Below are 18368 nucleotides of genomic sequence, written 5' to 3' on the forward strand. Positions count from 1 at the left end.
GTTTGGGCTACATGTTAAGACCACATGGTTGGGCTACAGATGTTTGGACCACATGTTTGGGCTACAGATGTTAAGACCACATGTTTGGACCACAGATGTTTGAACCCTAAATGTTTGGACATGTTTGGGCCATGAATGTTTGGACCATGTTTGGGCTATAGATGTTTGAACCACATGTTTTGGACCCACATGTTTGAACCTCCGATGTTGGACCACATGTTTGGGCCACATGTTTGGACCACATGGTTGGGTCATAGATGTTTGAACCACATGTTTGGTCCATAGATGTTTGGACCACATGTTTGGACCACATGTTTGGGCCATAGATGTTTGGGCCACATGTTTGGACCACATGGTTGGGTCATAGATGTGTGGGCCATAGATGTTTGAACCACATGTTTGGGCCATAGATGTTTGAACCACATGTTTGGACCATAGATGTTTGGACCACATGTTTGGGTCATAGATGTTTGAACCACATGTTTGGGCCATAGATGTTTGAACCACATGTTTGGGCCATAGATGTTTGAACCACATGTTTGGGCCATAGATGTTTGGACCACATGTTTGGGCCATAGATGTTTGGGCCACATGTTTGGGCCATAGATGTTTGGACCACATGTTTGGGCCATAGATGTTTGAACCACATGTTTGGGCCATAGATGTTTGGACCAGCATGTTTGGGGCCACAGATGCTTGGGCCACATGTTTGGGCCATAGATGTTTGGACCATGCTTGGACCACATGTCTCAGCCATAGGATGTTTGGGCTATGTTTGGGACCACATGGTTGGTTCATAGATGCTTGGAACCACATACGGGGCCATAGATACTTGACCATGTTTGGGGCTAATGTTGGGACCACATGTTTGGGCTTATGTTTGGACCACATGTTTGGGGGCCACATGGTTGGTCATAGATGTTTGGAACCACATGTTTGGGTCATAGATGTTGACCACATGTTTGGGACCATGTTGGGGCTACATGGCTGGGTCATAGATGTTTAAACCACATGTTTGGGCTTATAGATGTTTGGGGCCATGTTTGGGCCATAGATGTTTGGGACCACATGTTTGGGCCATAGATGTTTGAACCATGTTTGGGCCCTCTAGATACTTGGACCACGGTTTGGGCTATAGATGTTTGGACCACATGTTTGGGGCTATAGATGTTTGGGCCACATGTTTGGGCCATAGATGTTTGAACCACATGTTTGGTCCATAGATGTTTGAACCACATGTTTGGGCCATAGATGTTTGGACCACATGTTTGGGTCATAGATGTTTGAACCACATGTTTGGGCCATAGATGTTTGGACCACATGTTTGGGCCATAGATGTTTGAACCACATGTTTGGTCCATAGATGTTTGAAGCACATGTTTGGGCCACTTGTTTGGACCACATGTTTGGGCCATAGATGTTTGAACCACATGTTTGGGCCATAGATGTTTGGACCACATGTTTGGGCTACATGTTAAGACCACATGGTTGGGCTACAGATGTTTGGACCACATGTTTGGGCTACAGATGTTAAGACCACATGTTTGGACCACAGATGTTTGAACCCTAAATGTTTGGACCACAGATGTTTGGGCCAGGGTGTTAGAACCCAACCTAGGATTGGTCCAAACGTCTGGTCACCATCATTAATCTTACCACTGTTTTACTGTGTTGACATATTGAAAAGATTTGTCACTTGTTATTTATTTATATATTGACCTTTACAGTAGTATTTGTATTGAGTAAATCTCATTGAAATATTACAAATCTTATTTTTATATGTATTTGTGGTCACCTTGCTGTTAGTTTACTTGTCTGTCCTGTGTATATTTGTCCAGTTATACCCTGTAGCTACCTCTTTTAAATGTGGAAGGAGTGTATGGAGACATACCCTGTACTGTACACACTTACTAACCCTCAACCAACAACAGACTCAGTCAAAATAACCACAAGTTGTGATTCCATCCATAAGGAGTTCAACTTAATTTTCTTTTATCATTTCCTTATACTGTAATATAGTACAGTATTGTTTGAATCAATAATCTGTAATACAGTATATAGTGTAATGTATCTGACTTTCATCACTACTTTAGTACTGTATTGCTTGTTTTTAGCAGTGTGAGGCTTACATTATATACAAGTTCAGGCTTTAGTATTTGGATGTAAATGCAATTCTTATGAATTAATCAAACGTCACTTCAAGTGGTATCAAACAGCCCGGCATCCTGTTTCCCCTTTGGGCTATTCCCCTGGTCAGGGTATACTGCCAGACTCTGGGGTCACTAATTCTAAGGGGAATAACTTAACTATAGTCTTAATTTTAAGGGTTGCTGCCACCAGACCCCCTCTGGGCAGTATGTAGCTCGTTAGGTATGCAGAGTGGACTAGGCATTGGGTTAGGTTTTTCATTGACCAGATCGATAAGGGGAAAGAAGGGTGAAACCATAACATGTCTTAACTAATTTATTCCTTATACAACATACTGCATTCCGGTAAAACACAAATGAACATAAGAACATAAGAAAGTGGGATACTGCAGGAGGCCGACTGGCCCATACAGGGCAGATCCCTTTCACACCCATCCCAGCACTTCCATGTGCCTATCCAACTTCGTCTTGAACCTCCCTAGCGTCCCCGATCCTACTATAGCACTCGGTAGCCTATTCCACATATCCACAACTCTATTACCAAACCAGTGCTTGCCTATATCCTTTCTGAATCGGAATTTATCTAATTTAAGGCCATTTGTTCTAGTTATTTCGTTATTACTGAGCTTCAGAACATCTTCCATTTTACCCTTGTTAATCCCACTTACCCACTTGAACACCTCTATCATATCTCCCCTAACTCTACGCCTCTCTAATGAATGCAAGCCTAAGCTTTTCAGTTTTCTTCATATGGAAGGTTTCTAATATTATGGATCATTTTTGTCATTCTTCTTTGTACTCTCTCCAAAGAATCTACTGTATGTCCATTCTATAATAAGGACACCAGAATTGAACCGCATAATCCATGCTAGGTAAAGTTTCAAGATAACGTCAGCAGTTCTGTTACTCACACTCCTAGATATGAACCCAAGAATCCTGTTTGCCTTGTTGCGAACGTTAATACATTGTTTTCTAGGTTTCAAGTCGTTGCTAACAAATACACCTAGATCTTTTTCACAATCTGAGTTTTCTATTTCCGTGTTACCTAGTTTATACTTAACGTTTGTATTCGTCTTCCCTATCTGTAGTACCTTGCATTTATCAGTATTAAAATTCATTTGCCAGTCTACTGACCACTCATGTAAGGTATCTAGATCTCTTTGAAGGTGTTCAAAGTCACTGTCTGAATTTATCACTTCCCCATTTTGGTATCATCTGCAAATTTACTAATCCTACTAGTTATACCTAAATCAAGATCATTAATGAATATAACAAACAGGAGAGGGCCTAATACAGATCCCTGGGGAACTCCGCTTTTGACCGCACCCCAGTCTGACTTAAATCCATTTATGCTGACTCTTTGTTTCCTACCAGTTAACCATGACCTAATCCATTTTAATAATGATCCACCTATTCCATGTGCTTCTACCTTCCTTATCAATCTCTCATGAGGGACTCTATCGAATGCTTTACTGAAATCTAAATAAATTATATCATATGACTTATCATTATCTACCGCTTCATATACTTCTGAGAAAAAGCTAAGCAAATTTGTGAGACAAGAACGTCCCTGGGTGAACCCGTGCTGAGAAGAATGAATTAAGTTGAATGTTTCAAGGTGGCTTCTGATATTTGTAGCAATAATTGACCCTAGCAACTTGCCCATGATTGACGTGAGACTAATGGGACGGTAATTTGATGCAATTGATTTATCACCTTTTTTTAAAATTGGAACTACATTTGCAAGTTTCCAAGCTTCTGGCACTAGGCCCAATTCTAATGACTTATTAAATAAAACTGCTAATGGATTACTCAACTCATCTCTACATTCTTTTAATATTCTAGCATATACCTCGTCTGGACCAGGCGATTTATGAGGCTTCAGTTTGTTAATTACTTTAAGCACATCGTTACTAGTAATATTGATATTCATCAACATATTTTCTATACTGTCGTTATATACCTTATGAACTTCTGGAAACTGTGCTAGGTTTTCATTTGTGAATACGGAGCGAAAATGGCTATTTAACGTACTACACATTTCTAACTCATCATCAGTCATTTCTCCTGTCGTAGTTTTAAGGGGACCTATTGTATCTCTAACCTTTGATTTATACAGTTGATAAAAAGCTTTGGGGTTATTTTTCGATTCATTTGCTACCTTGATTTCATGCTAATTTCTCTTTGCTTTCCTAATTTCTGTTTTTACCTGTCTTGTTAGGTTCTGGATAGTAACCAAGCAAGGATTTTTACTTTTCTTAACTTTCTATATAATTTCTTTTTTCCCTAGAAGATCTAAGAGTCTATTATTCATCCATTTTGGTTGGTTTCGTGACGATCTGAATTTTCTTTTTAGGATGTGTTTATTTTGAGCATTATGGATTGTCGCAATAAATTGTTCATAAGTAGCTGCTAAATTAAATTGCCCTCTGGCCCTGTTGACAGTTTCCTGAGGTGGGGGGATTAATCTTTTTGACCATAGGGTCATCCTTTAGGTCTTCCTTGCTACCGTAATTAGCCTTTCCTAAAATCCGATCAAGGCCGAATTTTCCTTCTTTCCTGCCATTCCATATTATGTTAAAATATATGGCTTTATGATCACTGTTTCTAGTTCGCCTCCAATCAAATATCTTTTACTAGATTTCATTATTACTGAGAACTAAATCGAGGATATATTTCTCTAGTGGCTTAGCTTATGAATTGGATATAAAAATCATCTTTGTACTATTTTCCCTAGAAAAATCTTCTGTGATTCATTATTGCTGTTGATTTTTCCAATCTAAGCCTGAAAAGTTGAAATCGCTTCAGAATACATACATTGGTTTCTATCAGATGCCTTCTTGCTTCTCCCATAGCAATTTACCATCAGCTCCTACCAAATTAGGTGGTCTATATATAACACCAATGACTACGGATTCACTGCCCTCACCAATCTTCTACCACCCAAATACTTTCATTGTCATGGTGGTTTGTTTTAATGTTTGATTTATTGCAGCTTTTTTAATGACAATCTGATATACACTGCTACACCGCCACCTCTCCTTCCTACTCTGTCAAATTCTAAATAGGTTATATCCCGAATATGAAATTCTGCTAAAAAATGTTTGCTGTTTGAATTTATCCATGTTTCCGCTATTGCATTATATCTTATGCTCTTTCTTACTAACAACAATGGCCCTGAGCTGGTCCATTTGTTACACAGGCTTCTACTATTAGTATAATAAACACTCAATATATTTCTTCCGCTTTCATCTGTTTTACATTTATTACTTTGATGTTTGTTATTATGACTAACTATATTTTCAGCATTATCTACTTCCTGTTTCACTACTTCCTTAGACCTGCTTGTTTTTGACTCCCCATTTTCCCTCGACTTCTCTACTGGCGTAAACCCCCTTCAGAGTGATACTCATCGCCCAGATGCAGACAACGCCTTTACCTCTCACGAGACAAGTGTACTGTCATGACAGTACAGGTCGCTGCTATAAAATCGTTTGCCAGTCATCACGAATGCCCGCAACCATTGTTTCGTAATAATGATTTCTTTCCAGTCGGCAATTAATAGCAATTGCCCTGGACAGCCATTCACGACCAACCCCTCTTTCTAGTAAGACACTACATACTATCGGGATCCCTCCCCCATTCTAATCTTCCCTAGCCTCCCTATACCTCTTGAAAGTTCCTCACCCTAACCTTACCTATGTCGTTTCTCCCCACACTAAGACACACTACTGATTGGTACCCTCCCCTGACAAAAACTCTGTCTAACCTCTCGGCTACATGCCCTATCCCCAGCCCCAGGAAAACATACCCTAGTCCCACGCTTCCTATCTCGCATTAAAGCCCCATCCATAAACCTCACCTGGCTGTCACCAACTACCACGACCTTTGGCCTGTGGGCAGGGCTTGCAACTGCCCTTCCTCCTTGATCCATACCATCCTGCCTCTTTCTTCTTCCTTCTCCAGCTTCCTCGGCAGCACCTGCAGGGCTACTGCAAGTTGGCCTTCTCAGAAGAGCAACGATGATTTTGGTTACCCTTCTTACAATAACACTCAACACGTCAGACTGCTCCACCTGTATGGAATATAGCACCTTAGGTGTCATCATAGTAACACCATCTCACCTCCCTGTAGCACCATCTCAACACACCTGTTACACTCCACACCTGCAAGTATGGGACTCCTTGTAATTTCTGGGTATACATATCAGGCACCTCGTTCACCCGTCCTCGGGGGTAGAGACAAGAGACTCGCCAGGGAATACCAGTACTGTTTCTACGCCTGGTATTATGTTGCTCCAAGTGACGACCGCAGAGTTTCTCAAGCGTTTCCTTATGTATTCCTACTCATTTGGGGTGGTATGCTGGGAGTCCACAGGTTCACAGTGGATTAGCATAGCTGGGAGTAGTCCTCACATGGTGGGACGCTCACAGGGATAATGGGCGCCGCCCAGCAAGGCACTCCGACCGCGTGGGACCCGAGTTGATGGGAGAACGAAGGACACTCAGAAATAATGCCTGATGGGCGGTTATTACCCCCTGTAACACATTACTTCACTTTATACCTCAGGCAAAGTCTTAAGCTGAAATAACTGCTATATAAGTCTTTTTTATGGCGGGATGTAGCCCGATGGAGGACACTGACCTGAGTTGATGGTAGAACGAAGGACACTGAGGACAGTGCCCGCCGCTCCTCACTGCTAAGCCTACAGTTTCCAATCTTTAATTTTTACTTTGATTTCTTATGGTTCTCACATCTCCATTTTCTCGTTTATTGTGACCTGGTGTCTTATATATCCACATTTTAATCCTAACTTACATACTAGAATACGGTTCGGGCTTGACAGTTCTTGAGAAAATTAAGTGGGCTATATCAACAACTCACACCTGTAGGCCGGGTACAAGGGACGCTGCCCTGAAACAAAAGCCGTATGTTCAGAGCGTGGGTATCCACTTCACTTAAAAACTGTAATGAGGGATCCTCCTCTCACACATTGCACTACTTGAACACAGACATAAGATTCTCTGATCACTGTACCTGTCGTGGGTATACGCCACCCGAGGATACAAGGTGTATTAGGTTCACACCGATACATACAAGATATTTCCTTTCAAGTATAGTTTCTGGGTCACTTCCAACACCTCACATAGTTCTGATACATTTAACCTTTTTCCAGATCATTGTTCTCATGTATTTTCATATGATATCTGGGGAAGTTATGTTCGCTACACGTTCACAGACGTAAATAGTATGACCTTCAAACCACAATCACACTTAGTCCTACAGTACACTAGTCCGGCTCAACTGGACTTCCCCAATCATCTTATGGATACCTTGAGTTCTCCTTAATTCTATGAATACATACAATTAATATGATATAACCGTACCTGGGTACAATACAACACATGATTCAGTAACATTGAGTAGGTGAGTTATCCTTTATCAATGTTTCCCATTCTCTGAGATTCTACCAGCGTGGTGGATTTGAATGTTATGTAGCGTAATATGAATTAAAGGGGGTTTTTAGGAATGACAATGATGTGCGCAGTACAAGGGATGAGGTGACAGCTTGGGTGATGCTCTCAGTCGCAGCTGATGTTAAAGGAGCAGGTCCTACAGGTCAGTCTACTACAATATTAATTTTAATAGTAGGAGCAGATTTGAAATTTTCAATATAAAAAACATATGCAGATAATGATAGTTCTGCATTTGAACCCAAGTCTATGAGTATGTTATGTGTAATGTTATTTTCTATAATGCCTCACTGTCAAGAAGTTTACTCTGAGGGTTGGCCGGCAAGAGAGCCTCAATGTTCAACTATTACCCACACCTTCGTACAGTCTCTCCTGTGAGTGGTACAAAGTCAGTCTGTAACTTGGACAGTTGTTTAGGTTTGGGAAATGGTGTAAAGAAAGTCGTTTTATTTGGACAGTTCTTCCTTCTTGTGCTGTTTGGCTGTACAGTATCTTATAATATATAGAATTATTCCATATTTGTTAAATGTCAGAGGATTAATAAATGTTATAAGCATATATGGGCACTGAGCATGTAGTACTGCATTACTGTATATTAATCATGTACTGTTGCTGATGAAACTCTAAGGCTGTTCTTCCAACATGTTATAAAAAGCTGTTACAAATTGTGCCTTGCTATTTATATATATTTTTGTAATAGGAATAAATATGCGCTAAACAAAAATGTGTATTTCTGACGTCCTCTCCAGCCTGTAGTGAGGGGTCGGTGTTCTTAAAGTGGTGAGCCACATGTGCTGTATAACATTGTCATCAGATGTTCACATTAACTGTTCTGTATTCCATTTTCTACACTTACTGACGGTAATAACATGTCTTTATTGTGGTAGTAGGTAGCTACCAAACTGGGAGGTACTACTGCCTGGGAAGATATTGGAAGCATAATGTGTTGCCTAATGGTGAACCCTGCTGCCATATGTGACCAAGTCCCAGGTTGATGATCTGACTTTCTGCTTCATTTACACACAATTGCAGGGTCTCAATTGTTTCTCTTACCATTGACAACACAACATACATACAGTATATCGTTTCTCACTTTTGATCTTTTTTTGCATTTTTGTATTTATAGTTCGTTATTAATAATATTATTACAGTTACTGTATCATTATCATCATTATTTTATTATTTTATTTTTGTTTGTTTTATCATAAAATTTATTTATTATGAATTATTATGACTATTATTTATTTTTATTATTTTTATTATTATTATTATTATTATTGTTATTATTACATTTTCGGGCCCCGATGTGTGTCAGTGACCTGTGTCCGGGTGGGCTAATCCCCATAGAAAAAAAAAAGACACAAGGTGAGTCTGGGGTCTGGCACCAAGAGGCAGTGGAGCATATTAATCAGGCCGCATCAGTGCCATCGTTTCATATATGCTCCCTGCTAGGTTTTTACTACATCCAGGGCAGTTGTTGAGTGATGCAAGAATCACAAGGGGATCTGGGGAAACATGTTGGAGAGCGGCGTCAGGGGACGGAAGCATGACAACACAAACACAACAAATCTCGGTCTAGAAACGACAGACGTATTTACGTTATATTACTTCTTACACTGGGTTAATGACAATTCAACTGTTGAAGCATGAACACTGATATTCACTACAATTGACTGAATCAAACTGAATGGCTACACATAAACATACCTGGAGAAACGTTGGAGAGCGTCAGGGGACGCTCGCCCTGCCTTATCCCTGGGTATATATATCCCTGAGTTGCCAGTGATTGCTACTCACGCAATGACAATAATTACAAACAAACTAACTGTTACTCATTCAAGGATGACCCTCAGTTGACAAAGGTCTGGCAAATTTCTTGAGTTGATTTACACAGACTAATTCAAGATTGAGCTTCCCAGGAGAAAGTGGAATAAACAACACATTGATAACTGTCTTCACAAAAGCGGGACTGTGGGAGGGAACACAAGTGTAGCGTCTATGGGGAAAAGCACGTCTTCTTCTCAGGGGTCGCTAACCCACTCATGTCTTGCGGTCTTGGAGTTTAATAAGAATCGTTAGTTAAATAGACTAGCAGTCAACGTGACCATGACAGCATTATTTTGGATGACTTCTAGCTTAGATATCTGGTCTTCTCTCAGTCCAATGAGCGCTGGAGCACTGTAATCTACCAGTGATCTGATGGCGGCCGTGTAGTAGGCTTTGAGCACGTGTATGTTGGCTCCTGCGGTTGTGCTGGTGAGCGACCTCATTATATTGTGTCTGCTCTTCGTTCTGTGCCTGAGATACTCGAGTTGCGGCTTGAAAGTGAGTTTCTGGTCGAACAAGATTCCAAGACACTGGTGGGTGTTGGTCCAGACTACCGGCGTGTTTTGTATGGAGAGCATCATGTCTGGCGTGTCTGTGCAGATGGCCATCGCTTTCGACTTGGCTGGATTTATCTCGAGTCCAAGTCTGTTGCACTCCTTTTCTATAAGTTAGAGTGCGTGTTACTTGTTGACTAGTCTGTTTGCTCCTCTTACTATGAGCTGTAAGTCGTCTGCATAGCAGAGGAGCTTGGCTGTTTTTCTGAAGGTAGTCTGACTAGATTTTCCATGAGGACACTGAACAGCGTTGGACTGAGGATGCCTCCTAGTGGGGTTCCGTTTTCGTGGACCCTGTAGCTTGACGTTGCCCCCTAAAAGCATACTCTTGCTTCTTTCTGTGTGAGGTAGTTCTGGATCCACCCCAGCAACCTTCCTTTGACACCTTTGTCGGGCGAATGCCGTTATAATGGCCAGTGGATTTGCTAGTTCAAGGCCTTCCAGGTCGAGGAAGACCACCAAAGCTGGTTTGTTGTCCACTGTGCTGAGTATCTCGGCAATGTTGTTGCTTGTGCCGGGTTCTCGTGTAAGCAAAATGAGGGTGTGGTCTGCCTACTTTCCACTTGAGTCGGTTGAGAGCCATTCTCTCTCCCATATTCGGCAGCTGAGGAGGGAGATGGGTCTTGGTTTGTCTGGTTCTCTGGGCTTCGGAATGGGCTGTATATCTGCCTTCTTCCATTCGTGGCAGTCTTCGGGTACCCACGAGGCATTGATGACTTGTAGCAAAGCTCGTGTCTGCCCGCATGGGAAAGCATGGAGTAGGTTATCCTGTGCTCCTGGTGCTGTGTCCTTGCTTCGTTTTATCGACTTCTGGAGTTCTTGCTGGTTGAAGGGACTGTCGGTGTCATCTTCACCATTGCAGGCCTCTTCGATCATCTGAATCTGATCTGTCACAGACGCCGTTGTGTCTCCTCCGCATGTCTCGGAGGTTTTTCGTTGCTGCTCTGGTCAGAGAAACAGTTTTGCAAGTCTCGCTTCTCCTCTTCTGGGCTGATGGTGGGTTGGTGGTGGTGAGGTCTTCCCAGATGCCCTTCGGATCTGGGCCCACATTTTGCCGAGGGAGTGTGTGCCTGTTCAGTTCGTAGTACCTTGAGCCAGCTTGCACTTATGATTTCTTCCTTCTCTTCCCTGGTATCCTTGACTATGTCTTGCAGGAGATGTCTGTTTGTGTCCTGGGATGTCTTCTGTAGTTTTTGGGCCATGTTTTCTGTGGTTGAGTTCTTTCACCCTGGGACAGTGTGCACAGTAATCCTTATACTGTCTTGATGTAGGCTTTGTTTTTGAATAGCCTCTTCTGCCCTTTTGGTGAAACGCCTTTGACCAACTGTTGGAGGGTTGTTTCTGCCCGAGGTGCTGCACCAGCCAGCTGTAATTTGTGCGCCACTTAGCCAGGTGTTTCTATAGAGTTCCCATTCCACCTTTTGGGGATTGTATTTCATATCGGTGGGGTTGGCATGGGGAGTTTGTTCACCTTCAGTGTTGTTAGGGTAGTAAAGTGGTCGCTGGTCAGCGTGGGGTGTAGCTGCTAGGAGGCTTGTAGTCCACTGGAGACGAAGGTTAGATTTAGCCTTCCTCCCCTAATGTCCGCACACAGAAAGCGATACCAGCTGCAGGCCTTCCACGAAGCCCTGAAAACCAAGAAAAACGCCATCCACAACACCTCCGCCGCCCCAACAACACCACCACTGCCACCGCCACCGAGGACGACAACTGGACGAAGGTTGAAAACAAAAAACGCTGACGTGCTTTTTTGGGAAACTAAATCCGTCAAACAGCCCAAAAGGCACCCATCACCACCACCAGCTTGTCCCCAACGGCACTGCCAAAATTCAGGATCTCGAAAATGAACACGAAAACGATGTATGCCGCCATCGCAGAGATGGAGAAACAAAACCCACTTGCTAAGTTCTCAGTGCGGCCAGACCTAAAGGGGGAGATGATTATTCACCCCAAAGACAAGGACTCCGCTACCACCCTCGACACATATCTGAAAAATACCACCGCCAAGCATCAACCAAACTGGACCCCGCCCAGAAACTGATGAAGTCGGTAGTCCTCCGGTACCCAAAGGAGCTACCCCTCGAACCCCTGGAGAACCACCCGAAGATCCTAAAGCCGAGAGATGCTCTCCCCACCGACAAGATGGCCACCACAAAACAAGTGTCATAACGCACCACGTCCATCCCCAGCACCATAGACTCAAACTGTAGGCGCGTAAGGGGTCTGTCCAGAACCCGTGCTTCAGATGCCAGAAATACGGGCACCATCAGATGAGGTGCGACAGGAAATCTGCGCATTCGCGAAGCATGGCACACACTTCTGCCTCACCTAGTTGAAGAATGGGGAAAAATTGCCCCAAGTGTACCAACTGGGGAGCAAACACCACGCCTGGACCCTGGATGCCCAGGCGAGGGTCCAAGTAAACCACCAGCACCACCTCCAGCAACAAGACCGCCTCACTCCAACAAAAATAAAACCAACCTATGAACCGTTAGCACCCAAAGGCGTCAGTTTCCTGGCCTCTACGGCCACACCTCAGCCCCCAAGCAGCAGACAACGACAACAACGAAAAATATAAAACGGACACCAAGGCACCAGAAGGAATGATACACGTATCAGACCTAGCTAAGGTACTGACAACCTTCGTGGATGGCCTAGCCGGACTACTGGGCCAAAAGATCCAGCCCACAGCCTCCAAATATCATGGGGAGCGTCTCGGCAGTCGCCACCTCCGCCACCCTCAGTGGACGACACCATGCCGGCCCCATACGAGTGACAGCCGAGGTACACTTTACACCGAAAAAGGCCACCAGGGAACCAAAGATACCGTCAGCTCCAAGAAAGAAACTGGACGTTTCAACTCCCCTGAACCGAATCACGGCCCAGAAGGCAAAAACCACCACAGAACAAGAAGATATGAACATGATCCAGTCGGAACCAGACCTGAACATATCCATCGAGGACCACCAGAAGTCCCCGATGAAACAGTGGTGGAAAACACCAGCACCCTCAACATCCTTTCATGGTGTGCTCAGGGCATCAAAAACAAGAAACACCTGCAAGAAGCAGCAGCCAAGGACAAGCTTGACATTATACTGCTACAAGAAACACTCCTACAAGAACACCACTGTTTCAAATTGAATGGCTACAAGACATACAGGAGGCATTTCACGCAGACGTCGACAAGAGGATGTATGATCTTGGTCAAGTCAAGCATACCCTCCTCCGAGATCATGCAGCATTTGCCATGTGGGGAAAACATTGAGACACAGGCCATCAAAGTAACCCTCCAAGAACGGGAAATAACTGTTCACAACATCTACAAGAACCCAAGGGGCTCACTGGAGGTGACTCAATTATTCGCTTCAGCCGCTGACCACGCCACACTCGTAGGAGGGGATTAAAATGCACATCATCCCTTCCTAAGCTCGGTAAGCCCCACAAATGAAGATGGCCTACACCTATACACCACCTTTCAAGACACACCCGAGATCGCCTTCATGGTGAGGCAGGGGGGTATATAGACGATTCTGCCGGATCAGGTTCAGAGGTGTGAGGTGAGCGGCGCCGCTGATTGACTGGGCGACGACGGGAGAGGAGTTGTAGGGAGAGCAGATCACTACACCACCATTGGTTGAGTCAGTTCAAGGGACTCATCGCCTCGGAGAAAGGAATTACGATCGTTCATAGAATATTGGGATTATTTCCCCTGAACTCTGGGTAGATGTTGTCATGTAGATAGATAGAAATTACCATTGCAATAAATATATTTGCCGACTAGACATGATAGTAACCAACTGGCTTAGCCATGTTAATATTGTTATTATTATTGACTCTGTATCTATGTTTTTCTGGCTAAATAAACTGTTTCAATATCAATGTTGTCTCCTTCCTCCTTTTCAAATAATTTTACAGTGTTTATTTTACTCTAATATTTGTATACACGTTTACTCATGCCAGTTCGAAAACTTCCCCGAGCTCCTAGTCAGACCTTAGGTTTATGGTAATGCGTGGCAAGTCCCTAGTGCCAGGCCTGTCTCTAGGAGGAGGGATATCTGGTCAGGGAGACGTGAGGTGGAGGAGAGTCGGGTTGACCAAAAAATTTATGAACAGTGTGGCCAGGCTCAGGGTTGACAATGTACTCCCATAAGTAACCTAAGACTATATATATAGTCTTTGATAAGTGCCCTAGGCGCAGTCTCATGTATACAATCTGTTGGGATCGAGTCAGAGATTGATACTCTTTGTAGTGGCGGTTGTCATCACCGGTCACAGCGTCATCCAGGGGATCCTGACCCCTCTTTTCACCAGAAAATTCCAATTCCTTTTCTTTAATGCAGTGCTGTACTCAGCTACCCTGAGAGATTGGAGCGCCTGAACTTGCCTAGCTTATACTACAGACGGGCAAGGGGTGACCTAGTTGAGGTGTATAAGCATCTCAAGGGGCACTACTCAGTCGAGTGTCCTTACTTGGAGCTGGCGGACGCTCGCCCCACAAGGGGTCACAGCTCAAGATTGAAGAAGCCGCAAGTCCAGAAAACCGTGAGGGCAAACGTTTTCGGAGTGAGAGTTGTGAATTCTTGGAACAATCTACCAGAGAGTGTTGTGACAGCACCGAGTGTGAGCTGTTTCAAGACCAGACTTGACCAACACTGGAGCAGGTTCAGGTACATCCAGGAGCCGGTGCATGCCCAGTACTTGCCAACAGTGCGTGACAGAGACGTGACCGACCACCCAAGCGGCTAACGAGCCGATCAGTGGTGAAGAGAATTTTTTTTTACGGGGATTAGCCCAAACAGGCACAGGTCACTGACCCACATCGGGGCGTGGGGGGCGAAAATGTTAAAATAATAAAGAACCATAAAGAAATAAAAAAGAATAAAAAGTGAGGAACAATATATGTACAGTATGTTGTGTTGTCAATAGTAAGAGAAACAATTGAGACTGCAATTGAGTATAAATGTGGCAGAAAGTCACATCATAAACCTGGGACTTGGTCACAATTTTCGTGATGCTGTGGGATACGAGATATTGGTTCACACTCAGGATGGGATGGAGAAAGGAAACTCACAATGTGCTCTCTGTATACATATTATATTGGATGTACAATGCAGCTTGGTGGCTGGTGCTGGGAGGAGGCAGCGTGAGTCCAAGCGTGATGTAGAGAGAGCTGGTTGGTGAGGGTGCTCAGAGGAGGACCAGCAGCTTGTAGGGCGGCATAGTCGCCGGCGGGAGCGAGGGCCACCAGGCAGGAGCGAAGGAGGTGTTGCTTACTGGTGGCTGTAGGCAGAAAGAGAGGGGTCACGGCCACGTGCGGTCTTATATAGCGGAGGTAGGCCTGGCTTGATAGGCGGCGCTGGTTGCCGACCTTGACCACGAGGCGCAAGCTGGGGAATTCGAGGGTCAGCTAGTCAGCGACAACGGCGGTTGTAGGGGAGGAATCCACTGCAATGCCACATGGCAGCAGGGTCTACCATATATATATATATATATATATATATATATATATATATATATATATATATATATATATATATATATATATATATATATATATATATATATATATATATATATATATATATATATATATATATATATATATATATATATATATATATATATATATGCATTTTTTATTTGAACTTTATTAGCATAATTTGCACTCCTTTGTCCTGATTCCTGAGCATATATAATTGAGGAACAAAGTAAATTGTATATATGACTGACGAAATTAAAATAAAATAATTAAATAATAGATATATATCTGTGAGTAAGATAATTTATGTTAATGAAGGTAAAAAAGTTTAGGCTGGTGGAGTCCTGTGAGTAACCAGTTGTCCAGTCAGCTGTGTTGTGAGTGACGCGTCTCACAGCTGACGGCGGTGTGTCAGCTGAGCCTCCCACAGGTCAGACACACTCTCTTTTATATAACATTTAATTACTTCTCATTACAGGAATAATATCACATAGTTGTGAAATAAGTCATAGAGAGTAATAAGTATAAAATATGGAGAGATAAAAGACACTTGGCAGTACTGTACACCTTGTGGTATGTTGTCATGCCATCCCTCCAGTCCAGTCAGTCCTCTGTTAGTGACTGGCAGTGTGTCAGTGGCAGTCAAGGATCACCACAGCTGGAGATTGTTAGTTAAGTGGTGACTCGTTTTATGTATACCTGACCACGTATGTTTGTATATTTGATCACTAAGAGTATATGGACCAGTTTATATATTTTAAAGCTTTATAAATGGGTAAATATTCCTTAAGAGACCATTCACAGATATTAGAATAAAAAATGTTTTTGAAGGTATGACCTCCCCCCTCCCTCCTGCCACTGCCAACACCGTGAGGTAAAAACATGCAAAAACCACTTAACCTAACCTAACCTATCCTATCCTATCCTATCCTATCCTATCCTATCCTATCCTATCCCCCTGATATGGGTATTTTTGCGTTTACACATTCCTACCACTAATCTATTATCATATTCTAATATGACGTCAAACTATAAGATCATTTTCATCTATTTCATTACCGTCGCAAATGTATAATAACGGAGATAGCATATCCAAAAGTTTCTCTACTTTCTTCCATTAATCTTCCGCCATTATCGCCTGCCTCACCTCCCACACTGCGTGTCTCCTGCGTCTCCTTCATAAATCATCACGCGCATGTGTTCCCGTACACGTCACGCGACCAATCAAAAGCTTTTTTTTTTTTGCAACCAATTAAAATGATGTGGTTTAATTCGCTGTATTTTTGGCCCAATCAAAATCGATTTTATTTTGGGTCTCATATTTCAAATTCAAATTCATTTCCCACCATGGAAGTCTGTGATGGGTGTCACTTCAATTATATGGAGCTGATTGCGAGTTGTGGGAAAAAAATGAAGAAACTATAGCATTTTTTCGATCGCATGGTGTTCTTCCAACCTCAGTAAAGTGTACTAAGAGCAAGACAATGTAAATATCGCAGACCAACATATGTGGCGTTGGGTAAGAATCTGAGAATCCAACGACGAACAAGAACCAGCCCAATAAGGTAAGAAATAGGCGATTCCATCATATGGTGAGAGTCAGTTAGGTTAGGTTAGGTTAGGTTTTTGTCCACTATAAAACACAGTGAAATTGTTGTGTTTTTAAATTCGGTTTCTATGAAAAAATAGCGGCTGTGAAGGCATAAATAATTACCATAACTTTACCTAACCAAAACTTACCTTAACAAAAGCTTTTACAATCCACATCAAACAGACCCTCGATATAATGGACTTTCATCTTCATTTAGTTCATTAGATGGAGGTTTCACATCTACCGGACCCTCGACTTAACGGTCTTTCATCTTTATGTACTGTAGTTCGTTCAGTAGCGTTTACACTGTACAGAGCGACAAGTTTCCCATGCTGATAGGTGTAATTTGTCCAACCATAAACCCACAAATGTGAGATCTCATTTTCTTGGGAAATGTCTGTTGCTGAAGTACCAAGTGTGGCGATGAAACAGACAGTCACACCTTTACTGAACCAAGGAGAAGAGTGAGCCCTGAAGATGTCAACAGTTGCTGCTTCGTTCTCAAATACACTGAATAACGCGCCAGTCTCCCCACGAGCAATCTTCACAGGGAGACGCCATCTTGCCACTAATTCAAATTCGTGTGACATCAAGACTTGTGCTGATTGGCCGAGTAAGAATAAAAATTAAGCGTACCGTACATATGTAAAGTTTTAAATTAAAAAAAATATTAATTAAGGCATATGTTACGAGAGTACAGTACAGTACAGTACTTTGTTTCTGCCAGGATTAGGATTAACTCATTGTCAGTGGAAAATACCATATTGTAGGTAGTCACATAAACTTGTATGAAAAACACCCTTTTTGCCACTAATGTAAATGGCGTATGAATTCTGAAGACGCATTAAGGAAACAATCCTTATATTTTGTTTAGATTAGGTGAAAGGAGTTATGAGCAGTGATTCATCACCCACAGCTTAACATTGCCTGCCTTACATTACGAGAACAAACCAACCACTCATAAGAGTGTGGGGAGCTCATTTCAATGCTGCTGAGAATTACATAATTTTCTGTAAGTTATGTTAGGCCTTTACTACATTACCTAAGATCTATAAATGCTATTTTGACATCTTCACCAAACCAGACATGAATCTAATTATCCTTGTATCCTTGTTTTGTAGTCAAATTATATTTCTATATTGTATACTGTAGTCAAATTATTTTTGTAAGATGAGCTATAATTTATAATGAACCTTATGAATATGAAACAGGATTTGGTTAAATGATTATTTCTTTGTAAATCTATATATTTATTCTAAACTGATGGGAACAAAACAGATTGCCAATTTGGTTATA

The 18368-nt window shown here is 42.5% G+C and overlaps 1 protein-coding gene across 1 annotated transcript in view; it reads left to right on the forward strand.

Annotated features, from left to right (window-relative positions):
- The first annotated feature begins 15831 nt into the window (after nucleotides 1-15831).
- The window catches only part of LOC121875656 (NF-X1-type zinc finger protein NFXL1-like), a 49490-nt gene continuing 46953 nt past the window's right edge, over nucleotides 15832-18368 (forward strand). The window contains 1 exon segment of the mRNA XM_042380278.1: nucleotides 15832-15911. The gene's annotated coding sequence lies outside the window, so the exon portion shown is untranslated.

Source organism: Homarus americanus, unplaced genomic scaffold, assembly GCF_018991925.1.
Source record: "Homarus americanus isolate GMGI-L3 unplaced genomic scaffold, GMGI_Hamer_2.0 scaffold22250, whole genome shotgun sequence".
NCBI lineage: Eukaryota > Metazoa > Arthropoda > Malacostraca > Decapoda > Nephropidae > Homarus > Homarus americanus.